The sequence below is a fragment of the Callorhinus ursinus genome, unplaced genomic scaffold (assembly GCF_003265705.2).
Source record: "Callorhinus ursinus isolate GAN/ISIS: 27379988/994484 unplaced genomic scaffold, GSC_fseal_2.0 scaffold6, whole genome shotgun sequence".
Taxonomy (NCBI): Eukaryota; Metazoa; Chordata; class Mammalia; order Carnivora; family Otariidae; genus Callorhinus; species Callorhinus ursinus.
This window is the reverse complement of record NW_027397068.1, coordinates 77,922,869-77,937,071: the sequence shown is the minus strand read 5'-3', so window position 1 is coordinate 77,937,071 and position 14,203 is coordinate 77,922,869. Positions and strand designations below refer to the sequence as shown.

General features: G+C 49.5%; 1 non-coding gene across 1 annotated transcript; it reads left to right on the top strand.

Moving 5' to 3' along the window:
• The first annotated feature begins 13,704 nt into the window (after positions 1 to 13,704).
• On the top strand, positions 13,705 to 13,843 carry LOC112819637 (U4 spliceosomal RNA). The gene has a single exon (XR_012378661.1). It is a non-coding gene; the product is annotated as a U4 spliceosomal RNA (small nuclear RNA).
• Positions 13,844 to 14,203: the final 360 nt, after the last annotated feature.

Here is a 14,203-nt window from a genome sequence, read left to right as displayed (position 1 = left end):
CACATTTTCTCATGCACGTATACTCACTCTTACACACTTTCACACACATGCACACACTCATTCACATAGATCCCTCACATTCTCTCACACACATTCACACCTCACACACACACCCTGTCACTAATTCTCACACACGGTTACACACTCACACTTTCACACACACATTCACCCCCACACCCTCATACTCTCACGCACACTCACACTCTTACACACCCACAAACTCTCACACCCTCACTCTTACACTCACATGCTCTTCCACACTCACACTCGTCTCTCAAACACTCTCAGAGTCACATACTCTCACACACTCACAAACTCTCACTCACACCCTCTCACTACCACACACACACTCTCACACAGACTTTCACACACACACACACACACGGCTGCCATTTCCCTCCCTGAGTTTTGACAGTAGCAGGCTGCCTGGCAGGAACTGGGTCTGCAGTTTGCAGTGTCCTCTGATGCAAAAGTGACCTTGGTGGCACGGTTTCCTCCTGCTGGGAGCGTTGTGTGCTGTGGACAGTGCCGTGTGCAGGAAGTTAGTTTGCAGAGGTTTCGGAAAGTGGAATACTGGCATACAGCCCTGGGCCTCGGAGCTCTGGACTCCGCTGCCACGGAAACCCCCAGGGAGTCTGCAAGTTCGTGGCACTCTCCCAACTCAGAGTCAGAGCCAGACGCCACAGAAGAGAAAGTAGTGAAGTGAGAACTGAAACTCTCTTAGATTGCAGCTCTTAGGACACACACACACACACACACACACACACGAGTCACACAATTTCCAACATTCCCATGCATAATAACCACTATTGTAAAAAGATGTCCCTACTATTCCATGAACTTAGCTCCTAAACCTTAAAATTTATAAATCACATACTCAAATTTTTTTCAAAGATGCTAATTACAGGGATAAAAGGGAGTATTTAGCATTCAGTCACATAGAAAAATAGCATAATACTTAGAATGGTTTTGAAAAAGTCATGGGAATAAGAGCCTATGGAATATAGTGAATGGTATTGAGATAGTGCTCTGTGGCGACAGAGGGTTGTGGTGAGCGGAGCATAATGTGTAGATGTGTCGAATCACTATCTGCGCACCTGAAACTAATGTAAACATCGTGTGTCAACTACACTCAAATAAAAAGAAAATTTAAAATTAAAAAAAAAAATAAAGTAAAAACATAAAATAAAACAAAACAAAACTAGGGGTGCCTGGCTGGCTCAGTCAGTAGAATGTGTGACTCTTGATCTCGGGGTCGTGAGTTCGAGCCCCATATTGGGTGTAGAGATGACTTAAAAACACAAAAAGAAATAAAAAATTTTTAAAAAGAATGAAAAAACACTAATAAAAGATTTGTCATATAATAAAGTAGAGAAGACAAAGAAAATTTAACATGATTCTGTTTTTTTCTTTTAATGAAAGACTTGAAGAAGCACATTGGATAGTAGCCTTTCCAATAGCCTTGCAGAAGTAAGCAAACAAGCCAATAAAGCAGATCTACAATTAGGCTTCAAAAAAATACTCCTAATGCTTTTACTAGGCACCTCTTCACGTAAGACTATTTTCCTGTAAGTAATGCAGTTGGGATGAAAATCTGAGTGTTGGTTGCCAGGGACAAAACACAGCTCCCGAAGGTAGAAGCTCGTTTCCTCAGCAGGGAACTGCGATTGCTGTCAGCCAAGGGAGCAGGACTGAGGCACGCAGGTCATCAGCCGAGCCGGGCCGCTGTCTGAGCGCGGCTCTCGGGCCGGGGGTCCCCTCTTGCACCGGCCTCAGTGGGGCGGCCGGGAGCCTCCCCTGTGGGCCCCGGTGAAACCAGCTGCAGCAGCCCACACGGAGGGTAAGGGGCTCTGGCGGGTCGTGAACTTGCCCGCCTTAAAGGTTGTGTGTGCTAAAGCGGGAGGGTGGGCTGCATCGGGGAGGCCGGCTGGGAGCTGCTCTCTTTCTATGGGCTCGGGGCGGACCATCACCAAGCACCAGCCGGGAGCCACGCTGTTCAGTGGGCGTGTACTTTGCGCTCTCATCTTTCTTTTGTGCCAGCCGGCCTGTGCCCTCCATGTTGCTGGGAGCTCAGGACGGTCTGACCGCACCCGGCCCGGGCACCTGCACGTACGCTCCCACCCTGGACGAGGCGAAGCTTGGAGCCCAGTGATGTTGTGCGGCCCAGACCTGCCTCTCCAGCAGGCACCCCCCCCAGCGCACGAGGGTGGTCTTCAACTTAGTACAAAGAACAACGTCCCGGGTAGGGACCCAGGCCCTGACCTCCCGTGCCCTCATGCTGCATGGGGATCTGGCGCCAGCTCCTCTAGGCAGGACCCTGTCCACATTTCAGGGGTTTCCCACGCTGAGACCTCGCACTGGAAGCTTGCAGCACCCCTGGGGGGAGAGTGTGTGCGCCGGTAGGCAGCCCCCTCCTGCAGCACAGCTCGGCCAGGCCTGGACAGAAGCTAGTGCGGGGTGAGCCCATGATGGAAGCCTGACACACGAGGGAGCTGAAGTCTTCAGTTAGCTTCAGCTAATGCCCTAAACCGTGTTTCCCAAAGGTAGTGCCTGGAACCCCCCGTCCGCATAGAGACCCAGAAGCTCTGCAGTTAGTTCATTGTGAAGCGCCCTCCGCGATGCTGAGGCTTTGCTTGCCCACCATGTGGTTAACTCCTGCCAGGTGTCCCAGGGGCGAATCCCCTAACCCGGGTCATCGTCTGTGTCAGAGTGCTGGCCTCCCCCCAGGGAGCATTCCGAGGGCTGCTTTACCAGACTGGCTCTTCTCAGGGTCTCTCCCTGCTCCCCAGACTCTCCGCCTCCGTCTTCTCAGTGCGGCTTTCCCTGAGCAGCCCCGTGCAGGAGCCAGGGGTAGGGTTCAGCAGGGCCGGCCGGCCGTGCCTGAAGCCTGGGAATGGGGTCCTATTACACAAGAGCTCTTCGGTTCTGCGATTCCCCCTGCAGGCGTCTGCAGCAGCTGCCTGTTCACGGCGCTCTCGTGTGGATGGACTGGAGCGTGCTATTCTGTGCGGTTGGGCTCATGCACCCAAGGAGATGACCCCAAACTAAATAACGAAAATAACCCAGGAGCTATGAACTGGAACAGAAAACATGGGGCCTTTCTAGGCTGGGGGCTGTGACCAGGGCCCCGAATCATGGCACCTGTGCCCTGACGGGGGCTGAAGGAGAACACAGGTGTCAGAGCAGGAGACGGATAGGCTTGGTGTCCCGAAGCCTCTGCGGGGGGACAGAAGTGGGTTCACATTATCAAGCTGAGGGCGTGCAGTCAGCCATCTAGGAGAGAGGACATTCGAATTGGCCTCTGCATAGAGTGGATTTGGGCAGCAGGAGCTCTAGTTTGGCCGGAGACCCTTGACCCAGCCGTTATAATACCCTGCAGCGGTGGAGATGGCATTCTGGGGGTCAACCCAGGGTTGGGCTGCACCACAAGTGTCAGCAAGAGAACAATGGGCATCGACAATGGGGCAGAGAACAATGAAGCGATGGGTCCTGGAGTGAGTCCAGGCTGGTGAGGGGGTTGGACGGGAGGAGCCTGACACAAGGGGTGGAGGCAGAGAGCCAAGGGCCAGCGTCAGAAGGGACGACACAGTGCAGGATGCATAGCAGGTATGGTCTGGGAGCGGACACCTGGTGCTGTGTCAGACCACAGGTGTCCCAGGGGACAGTGGAAGGGGGCATCGGAGTCCTGGGGCAAGAGGCAAGTCGGGATGGCCTCCGTGCAGACAGAGCGGCGGACTTGGAGCAGGTGTGGAAGGCCTAGCACCTGACATGGGCACCCTGAGGCCCGCAGGGGACAGAGACCAGCGTGTGTAGCCTCACCCTGGAACGTCCCCCAGCCTCAGCCTGAGCAACGTTGGCGTGGTTTGCCGTGTGGAGGCAGGGACCTGCTGGCCCGCGGGGTCCCCACCCAGCCAGGCTTCGTGGGCGGCCAGCCACTCGGCACTCTCCTTAACCACCGGGATGCGGTGCGGACGAACGGATGCCGTCATGGGGCCGGACATGGCAGGACAGGCAGCTGGAGCAAAGATGGAGTTCCTCCTTGGCGCAGCACATGTCCGAGACCCACCGGCCCTGAACAGAAACCTTCACAGCCTTTAGTGCCGTCACAGGAAGTAAGCTCGTCTCCCGACACAACGTGCCTGTGTTGCCGGCAGCCGCCCGGCTCCGCACTGGGCCGGACGGCGGCCAGTCGTCCCCCCCGGGCCGTGCTGCGGTCCTGCTGCTGGGCGGCGTTGCTCTCCTGGCCAGCCTCGCGCAGCCCCCGCCATCGGGCCCGACTCCACGGCCAGCCGTCCGGCGGCCTCACAGGCGGCCCCAGTTTTCTTCATGTGAGGTCTTAGTGTTCACCCTCTTCCCCTCAGAATTTAGATTTCTCCTTCCTTAAGTGAGTGGCTTTCACAGCACCAACTCTCGGGTCAACATTTGACCCAGAATATCCTATGATTTTTAAAATATTTTCCCCCGTGAAATTGATAGAAATGCCTGAATTTCAGGGATGGGTGTAATACCGGTTTCCTGGCGCTGCCGTAACCAAGTCCCATGGACTAGGTGGCGTCAACAACAGAAATGTCCCGTCTCACTGTTCTGGGGGCCACACGTCGGGGAGCCAGGCGTGGCCAGCTTGGTTCCTTCTGGGGCCGAATCCATTCCAGGCCTCTGGCCAGCTTCTGGGGTGTGCGGGCACCTGTGATGCTCCTGGGCTGTGGCACCATCACCCCGATCTCTGCCTCCTCTCCACATGGTGTCCCCCGTGTGTGTCTGGGTCCGAATCTCCCCGTCTCTCAGGATGCCCGTGATATCGAGGCAGAGGCCCACCTTGCCCCTCTAATCTTAATCAAGCCGATCTTCAGTGATCCTCTTTCCTATTTCCATGAGGTTGCATTCTAGGTGCTGGAGGCTAAGACACCAACATCTGAATTTTTAGTGGGCACAATTCACTCCATAAACAGTATGATCACGTGACAGGTGTCATAGCTTTCCTTTTTAAACTGCAACTTGTGGGCGCCTGGGTGGCTCAGTTGGTTAAGCGACTGCCTTCAGCTCAGGTCATGATCCCAGAGTCCCGGGATCGAGTCCCGCATCGGGCTCCCTGCTCAGCGGGGTGTCTGCTTCTCCCTCTGACCCTCCCCCCTCTCATGCTCTCTCTCTATCTCATTCTCTCTCTCAAATAAATAAATAAAATCTTTAAAAAAATAAACTGCAACTTGTTTTTAGCATAAGGTATATCAAGACCTTGGAGTTTCTAGGTGAGCTGGGTTTTCAGTGGCTGGCTTTGTGAAGTGGTGATGGTACACATGAGATTCTGCCTTAGCCATGCTTCCTTTCGTCACATTTGGACCAGACCACCGTGAGCTGACGCAGCGCTCGGAAGGATGTTTGCTTCCAACGTGACCACACTGGTTTCTTCTTGTAAATCTCTGTGACCTGGTTTGAGGCATCGCCGCTCCTTCGAAAGAGGGTTCACGTATTTGTTTTAATCCCGTGTGACATCTCCCGTGGCTCTGTGCTGAGATGTTCTTCTTCTGAAACCCTATTTTGGTCACCTTGCAAAAGCCCAAGACTCTTCAGGAAGAAGTTTCCTGAGAGCTCAAGCACTCTGAATAATTGCTTTAAAAACAGAGAGTCAAGTTGACACAAAAAGATTTCAACTACATTGTTTCATTATCAAATTTAGAACAATTTCATTTAAGATGTTCAAAGTTGCTGGATTACTTGGATTTGGGTAGGAGTAGTGTTGCCTCTCATTTTCTGCATTGGAGGGGCCACCAGCTTATTGGTCATTCTCTCCCCCTCTGACCATCGCAATATACATTTGGTGAAACAAATATTCATTGAGCACCTCCTATGCTGGTGGCATAGGCACATGGCACTCCTATGTGCCATGCAGAGTTCTTGTGGTGGGGATGTAAGCATTGGACAGAGTACACAGATCCCTGGCCCTTGTGGATCTCAATGCTGGTGGAAAGAGATGGTCAGGCAGCCAGATCCCTAAGTCAACTGATTGATAAAACTACCTGTGCCTGGGTAGCTCAGTAGGTTGAGAGTCCAACTCTTGGTTTCAGCTCAGGTCATGAGATCAAGCCCCACATTGGGCTCCATACTCAGTGGGGAGTCTGCTTGAAATTCTCTCTCTCTCTCTGCCCCCCCATGCTCTCTCTCTTTTTCTCTTTCTAAAAGAAATAAATCTTTAAAAAAAAAACCTACCTAAAATTACACACGAGTAAATTATATCTATGTATATAGCTTGTTACAATGACAATATCAGTCATGAGCAGGAAATGATCTGCTTACTTGGGAGAAGATGCATGTACATGTGTGTGTATGTACACACATATGCACATCTAACAGTTGAACAATGTCAATGTGGATGGACTATAAAACCAGTACAAGAATTCAGTAGTGGGATGCACAACAGGGCATATGTTTCTGCTGTTTGAGAAAAGGACAGCTCTCAGAGGGTGGGGCACAGAGAAAGAATCTATGTTATGTTAACCATTCTTTTTTTAGATTTATTTATTTATTTATTTATTTATTTATTTATTTGAGAGAGAGAGACAGAGAGAGAGAGCACAAGCAGGGGGAGCGGCAGGCAGAAGCAGAGGGAGAAGCAGACTCCTTGCTGAATAGGGAGCCCAATGTGGGGCTCGATCCCAGGACCCTGGGACCTGAGCCGAAGGCAGACGCTTAACCGACTGAGCCACCCAGGCGCCCAAACGGGGGCTTTCTCTACAGTGGCTCTTCTGCCACAGAAAGGAGCAAAGTACTAACACGGGTGCGGACACCCATGACCGTCGAGACCGTGATGTGGAGTGAAAGACGCTGGACGCAAGACCCTGTGTTGCCTGCTTCCACTTGTGGGAAATGTCGGGAACAGGAAAGTCTGCGGCATCGGTGGGCTAGGGCTGCCCTCACAAAACACCGCAGAAGGGGGCTTGGCCAGCAGACATTCATGTTCTCAGTGTTCCGGAGGCAGAAGTCCAAGACCGGGGGTGGGCAGCTTGGGTCCTTCTGGGGCTTCTCTCCTTAGTGGCTGTCTTCTCCCTGTGTCCCCACAACTTCTCTCTGAGGGTGCCCATCCCTGGTCTCTCTGTGTGTCCACATTTCCCTTTCTTGTTAGGGCACCAGTCAGATCGAAGTAGTGCCTGCCCTAAGGGCCTCATTTTAACCAGACCACCTCTTCAAATTCCCTATTTCCAAATACAGTCACATTCTGAGGAACTGGGGGTCAAGACTTCAACATATGAACAGTAGAGGGACACAATTCAGCCCCTAGTGCTGGTAGAGACAGAAAGTGGCTTGGTGGTCGCCAGGGGCTGGGGTGAGGGGAAATCGGGAGGGACTGAGAATGGGTGGGTGGGGGGCTTCTTTTTGGGGCAAAGAAAATTGCCCAACTTGCAAATATGCTAAAAAAAACCCCACTGAATTGCACCCTTTAAAAGGGCATTTTGCAGGATGGGAATTATGTATCTCAGTTAAAAATCAATGTTCTGCTGACCTGGGGAAAAGATTAAAGCAAGCACCAGTGGGGAAAGATGGGAGAAACGGGGGCAGAAGCACGAAGCCAGTGTCTTCCTGCGGCTCTCCAGGCCCCCTTGGCTGGTTTCCCTGTGCCTTGGACAGCCACCTGCTCGGGACTCCCCCCCCCCCCCCCCTCAGCGCCCCTGCTGCTGCTGCGTCCCCCCTCCACACAACCCCTCCCTGCCGTTGCCAGGCTCCCAAATCCGGGAAGGATGAAAGCCAAGAAAGGAACAAGGGCCTCATGGTGGCCGCGGACGGGCCCTGGTGCAGCTTCTGTGGGAGCTGCACAGCAGCCTGGGGGCCGTGATTCCTGGTCCTCCATCACTCCCTGTCCCCTCCCAACCTGTGAAAGCCATTGTTCCTGTTCTGAGCCAGAGCCCACGGAGCCTGGGAAACAGAGGCCCTTTGCAGAGCCCCTCCTGGGCTTGCAGCTCCCACCACAGGGCAGGAGAGCACCCGCCGTGTCCCCCTCTGCCTGCTCAGCCTCTGCGGGTGAGTTTGCACACAGACAAACCCAATGCCACCATGTCCTTCCTCCTGGCCAGAGTTGTGGGGAAAGACACAAAGCAAAACACATCTTGGAGTAAAAAGTAGCCTAATCCAAAATTTGATATGCATTTTAAAAAGATGTGTGACATAGGATGTCACAAATCTTAATTTTAAAGATTTAGTCATTTATTTTTATTCGAGTATAATGGACGCACAATGTAATAGTAGTTTCAGGTATACAATAGCGTGATTCAACAGTTCTTTCTTTTAAGAGTTTATTTATTTATTTGAGAGAGAGAGAACGAGAGGCAGAGGCAGAGGGAGGAGCAGACTCTCCGCTGAGCGGGGAGAGCCTGACCCGGGACTCGATCCCAGGACCCTGGGATCATGCCCTAAGCCAAAGGCAGACGCTTAACCGACTGAGCCGCGCAGGCGTCTCGTGATCCAACAGTTCTACACATTACTCAGTGTCATCTTAAGTGTAATCTTAGTCCCCTTCACCTGTTTCCCCCGCCCTCCCACCCACCTCCCGCCTGGGGACCATCAGTCTGCTCTCTGCAGTTCAGTCTGTTCCGGGGGAAGCCTGGGTGGCTCAGTCAGTTGAGCCTCCAGCTCTTGATTTCAGCTCAGGTCATGATCTCGGGGTCGTGAGATCAAGCCTCATGTCTGGCTCTGCACTCAGCCGGGATTCTGCTTGAGATTCTCTTCCTCTGCCCCTCCCCTCCTCTAAAAAAAGTCTGGTTTTGTCTCCGTTTTTCTTCCTTCTTATGTTTCTTAAATTGCACATATGAGTGAAATCTGACGCTATTTGTCTTTCTCTGACTGACTTATTTCACTTAGCATAACACCCTCTAGCTCTACCCTGTTGTTGCAAAGGGCAATATCGCATTTTTTTATGGCTGAGTAAATTCCATTGTATGTCTGTATATAGGATGCCACAAATCTTGAAAGATCATCTGAAAAAGCTAACGGAAAGAAGCCCAGTGATAAACATTTTCACCTGCCGAAGACAAAGGAAAAAGGCAATGTGACACAGCTTGGGGGAACAGCAGTAACTATTTGCACGTGTGTTAAATTGAATTTGGTGGCCTTTACTATTTCTCTATCTGGTGTCTTCTGCTCATATTCTGATGACAGGGTCGTTGTCTGTTAGTGGCAGTAAACATCAGAGTGCATTTATACTAAAAGTCTATAGTCTGGCAAAATCAAAACTTTGAGAGCATCAAATCACAATTTCTAAGCAAAACTTAGAAAAAGGTCACTTCCTTTTACATAATGCATATGAAAAATTCACACAGCTTTTGGTCATCCTTGGTCACAAAAGAGAACATGACAAATCGAAATCAGCCAATAACATGGAAAACCCGTGGACTCCGTGTGTTGTAGATTCTTTTCCTGCTCAGCGGAGATGCGCACGGATGCGGTGAGCTGCGGCTCCCTGTCCTACGGCGCCCTCTAGGGGAGAAAAGGGGGAGCAGCGCGGGGGCCGAGGGTCCCTAGGTGCCAAACAGCGGCCCGTAGCAGTGCTCCCCTGAAAACCAGACATGCGCCCACATACGCCCGTATTCATTTCAGGCTGTACGAACGCTCTGAGGTCCTCTAAATCCACTCTTAGAATTTAAAGCCGAGAGACTTGAATCCAGAGGAACGAAGGTGTGTCCAACCTTGGTCCTTTGACACCAGGACCCTGGAGGGGGAGACCCTAGCTCCCTCCGCTAGCGACCACCTGAGCTGGCAGGACATTAGGGCGTGGCAGGCAGGCCTCCAGGATTTGGCGGAGTGAATTTGAGGCCATCCTAAAGCTTTCTGTCTTCTTTACGGAGGCAGGGTGGGGTCTGCAGCTGAGACGTGTGGGTAGTTTAAGAACATTGAGAATACCTGTTGCACGTATTAAGCAAGCGAACCAGCCAGAGCAAGGTGCAGGTGAGGTTGGGGATCGCAGCTAGAATGCAAAGGTTTGAATCTCGTTGGAACGGGTGCTTACTGCTTGTGTTAGGGTTAGCAAACTGGATTTGCGGTCTTTACTATTTCCGTTTGTTGTTCTCAGTTCATATGTTGTGCTGGGTGGCCCCGGCAGCGTCAGTTAGCCTCTCTATGCCAAGGTTGACACATCTATAAATTAGGCTAATACTCATACCTATATCTTGGGTTCTATAAAACAGAGCTGTGCCTGCCCTCGGGATGCTGGCTTCCACAGAAAGGCAGGTTGACGAAGATGGTGATGATGATGATGTTGGAACCAATGCAGCCAGGGCTGAGGGGCGGGCTGAGGGGCCTGCCAGAGGGAATCACACACACGGAATCCAGCGCCATCTGCCTGTGTCCTCACTGGGAGCAACTGGAAAGAAGCCAGGGGAAAGCCGCTAGTTTTTCTAGTGATTCCAAATCTCCAGGCAGCTGGATCCCCAATTAAGCAAAATAAATAACATTTCCCCCTTTTTGTTCATAAATTAAGGGATACTAATGGGAGATGCACACATTTTTTTAAAAAGACAAAAACGCAAAATATCAATACTGGAAAAAGGATAGGCCCAGCTACCCCCCAGTACCACATGCTCCTCACCCCCTCTGCCCTTGAGTCATGAAGCTTCCACACACAGATGCACACACACAGGAGCATGCCCACGGACACACATGGGCTCACACGCACAGATATACACACAGGAGCATGCACACGGACACACATGAGCACAGACATGCACAGATACACACAGGAGCACATGAACACGGACCACATGGGCTCACACGCACAGATACACACACAGGAGCATGCACACGGACACACATGGGCTCACACGCACAGATACACACAGGAGCATGCACACGGACACACATGAGCACAGACATGCACAGATACACACAGGAGCACATGCACACGGACCACATGGGCTCACACGCAGATACACACAGGAGCATGCACACGGACACACATGGGTGCACATGCACAGATACACACAGGAGCATGCACACGGACCACATGGGCTCACACACACAGATACACACACAGGAGCATGCACACCCACACTTGTGATAAGGAAAATCTGTGTCGTAAGATGGCCGACCGGGCCAGGGAGAGAGTCCCAGTCCTTGCCCCCGGACTTTCCCGGGTTCTTCTCACTGCTCTGCTTCCTGCACGCACCAATCCGGGTTTTTCTCCCTGCCCAGCTTTGCGCACGCGCCGAAAGTGCCAAGTGTGGGGAAGTAGGTGTGTATAAATTGCCCCCTTTGTTTGTGCTCGGGGCTCAGACCTTCAGAGACCACTCTCCTCCGAGCTCGTGGCATTAAATAAACCTCCTGTCCTCCAAGATCTCCGGGAGCCACGTGGTTCTTCTGTCGGGCGATCCAGTCCAGGTTCCGTGACACTTGAAGAATAAGAAGACAGTGAAAACTGGTGACCAGACACAGCAAAGGCTCAGTGGTGGAGAACAGGGAATCATTCTGAAGCTTAAGAATGAATAATACCATATACTTTTACTTTTTCATACAGGAGGAAAAACTAAAGGCCTAACCCATAGTCTCAAATAGGCTTGAGAGATTATCTCATCGAACATAGGCGAGATCAGCAAAGATTGCTTTCAGATTAAAAACACTACTTTATTCTAAAGAGCAATAGGAACAAAACTTAGCCTCCCCTGGCAACCCCACTTCTGGCGGCCTATCACAAAGGCAAACCTGCACAAAATCACTATGCACAACATCATTAACTGCAGCCTTGTTTGCCATAGCACAAGGCTGGAAGCAGCCGAAATCTCCCTGAGTGGAGGCCTGGAGTAAAGTGACAGAAAGAAGGAGGAAAGTCTCTGTGCATGACACACTAAGATCTCCAAAATATCACATCGGGTGAAAAAAAGCAAGGATCGGAACAGATAAAGGAAATACTGCATCTTGTGTATTATACATGAGAAGTAAGGAGGTATATATATACATATATATATATATATATCAAGAGAAACAGAAAAGTCGTGGTTAGATGGTCACCTATAGGGGCCACGTGGGGAAGAGCAAGCCTCCTGTGGAAGGGAGACTTCAGTCCTTAAGCCTCTAATCCTCCTTGAGCTTTGAACCATGTAATTATATCACATAATTAACAGGAAAAAAATGCCTAAAATTGAAAACTCTAACGAGTGAAGCTGTATATCAAATTGACAATGTAGCCACATAGAAAAAATGTTTAATTCATGGATCTTTAAAGTAGAGCATTTGTATTATTTATATACTTGTATACGCTCAGTGGAGTATAGTCTAATACAAAAGGAATTACAAGAAATCTTAAACTTCACATAGTAATTTGTTGTTAGTAATCATGTTAGAATTATTACTTTGGGAGCGCCTGGGTGGTTCAGGTGGTATCAGGCTAATTGATTTCGTCCAGCTCTTGATTTCGGCTCAGATCATGATCTCAGGGTCATGGGATCGAGCCCTGAGTCTGGCTCTGTGCTCAACGCAGAGACTGCTTGAGATTCTCTCTCTCCTTTGCCTTCTGCCCCTCCCCCCACCCCCACGCTCTAAATAAATAAATAAAATCTTTAAAAAAGAATTATTACTTTGAAGCTATCTTATGCATAAGATAAAAAAGAAATTTATTAATGTTCTTATAAATGAAGGATTTTAGTGTGAGAGAGAAAACATAAGTAGACAAATGCCTATGCAAAACCTTCAATGTTACATTTACACTGAAAATAATGATATGAAGTCATGCCTTTTTTTTTTTAAGATTTTTAAAAATTTATTTGTCAGAGAGAGAGAGCACACAAGCAGAGGTTGTGGCAGGTAGAGGCAGAAGGAGAAGCCGGTTCCTCACTGAGCAGGGAACCTGATGCAGGACTCGCTCCCAGGACCCTGAGATCATGACCTGAGCCAAAGGCAGATGCTAAACTGACTGAGCCACCCAGGAGCCCCAATTTTTAAGATGTTCTTTCTAACTTTAATCCACTGAGGGGGCTAAGTAGCAAGGACACCCCAGTAGCAATGAGCACTCATCCTTGAACCCAGATTTGATCACTAAACGTTCTTCCTGCTAAAAGGAGCAAGAACTCTATGGTAGATGGAGTTGTTTATGCTTTGCTATGTCCATGTGCAGTTCCTCTCATTTTGGCGGGGGCGGCGGGTGGGGGGGAGTCTGCTTTCTGGCCATGTGGCTGGGCCCTGTGGTTTTCTCTGTCTGATGGGATCTTAGCAGACCCATCAGGCATGCCGGGGTTAAAACGTGTTGGTTGGGCATACCCTCTGTGCCTCAACCATCACTATGGAAGGCATGTCCCTAGGCTAGCCCACTGGTTAAAGAATGTATGATCATACTACATACAACTCTAAAGTAAACATTCGGGACATCTCCATGGAGTGGGTGGTTTGTTATGCAAATATAAAGAAGGAAGGAGGCCTGGATAGACCAGTAACCAGTAAGTAGAGTTAATCAAGGAACTATCTTCCTAAACTAGACTCTGACATTTCCTGACAGTTTTAACATGTTTCATAAAACTGATCTTTTTTCTGCTGTTTAAACTGAATTAGCCTGATACCAAAAACAAAGGGAAAACACTACCTAACAATATCCCTTATGAATATAGACACAAAAATCCTTAACTAAACATCAGCAAATAAAATTTAGCAAAGCATAAAAAAAAGTAGACCATAACGATGTAGGACTTATTCCAGGTATTCAAGACTGGTTTGGTATTTGAAAAATCAGTCAATTTTAGCTTTGCGCAGTGGCAGTATCGTAGCCAATGAGGTTTGTCCGAGGCGCAATTATTGCTAATTGAAAAATCAGTCAATTTAATTCACTATGTTGGCCAGCTAGAGCTTATATGATCATATCAATCAATGCAGAAAAACACCATTCATTTAGCACACATTCATGATAAAAGGTGTCAGAGAAATAGGAATGGAGGTAAATTCCTTGCTAAGAATCTCTACAAGGACCACATCATTAACAGTATACCTCATGGTGAAAAACTGAATGCTTTCTCTCGGAGACTGGAAACAAGGCAAGAATGTCCACCCTCACCACTCTTAATTCAATATATAGCCAGTTCAATAAAGCAAGACAAGGAAATAAAAGCCGTATAGATTGGAAAGGAAGAAATAAAAATGTCTCTATTTGCCATTTACAGTTACTCCAAAAAATTAAGTACTTTTAACAAAACAATTACAGGATCCATATGCTGAAAACTACACGATGCAGATGCATGAAATC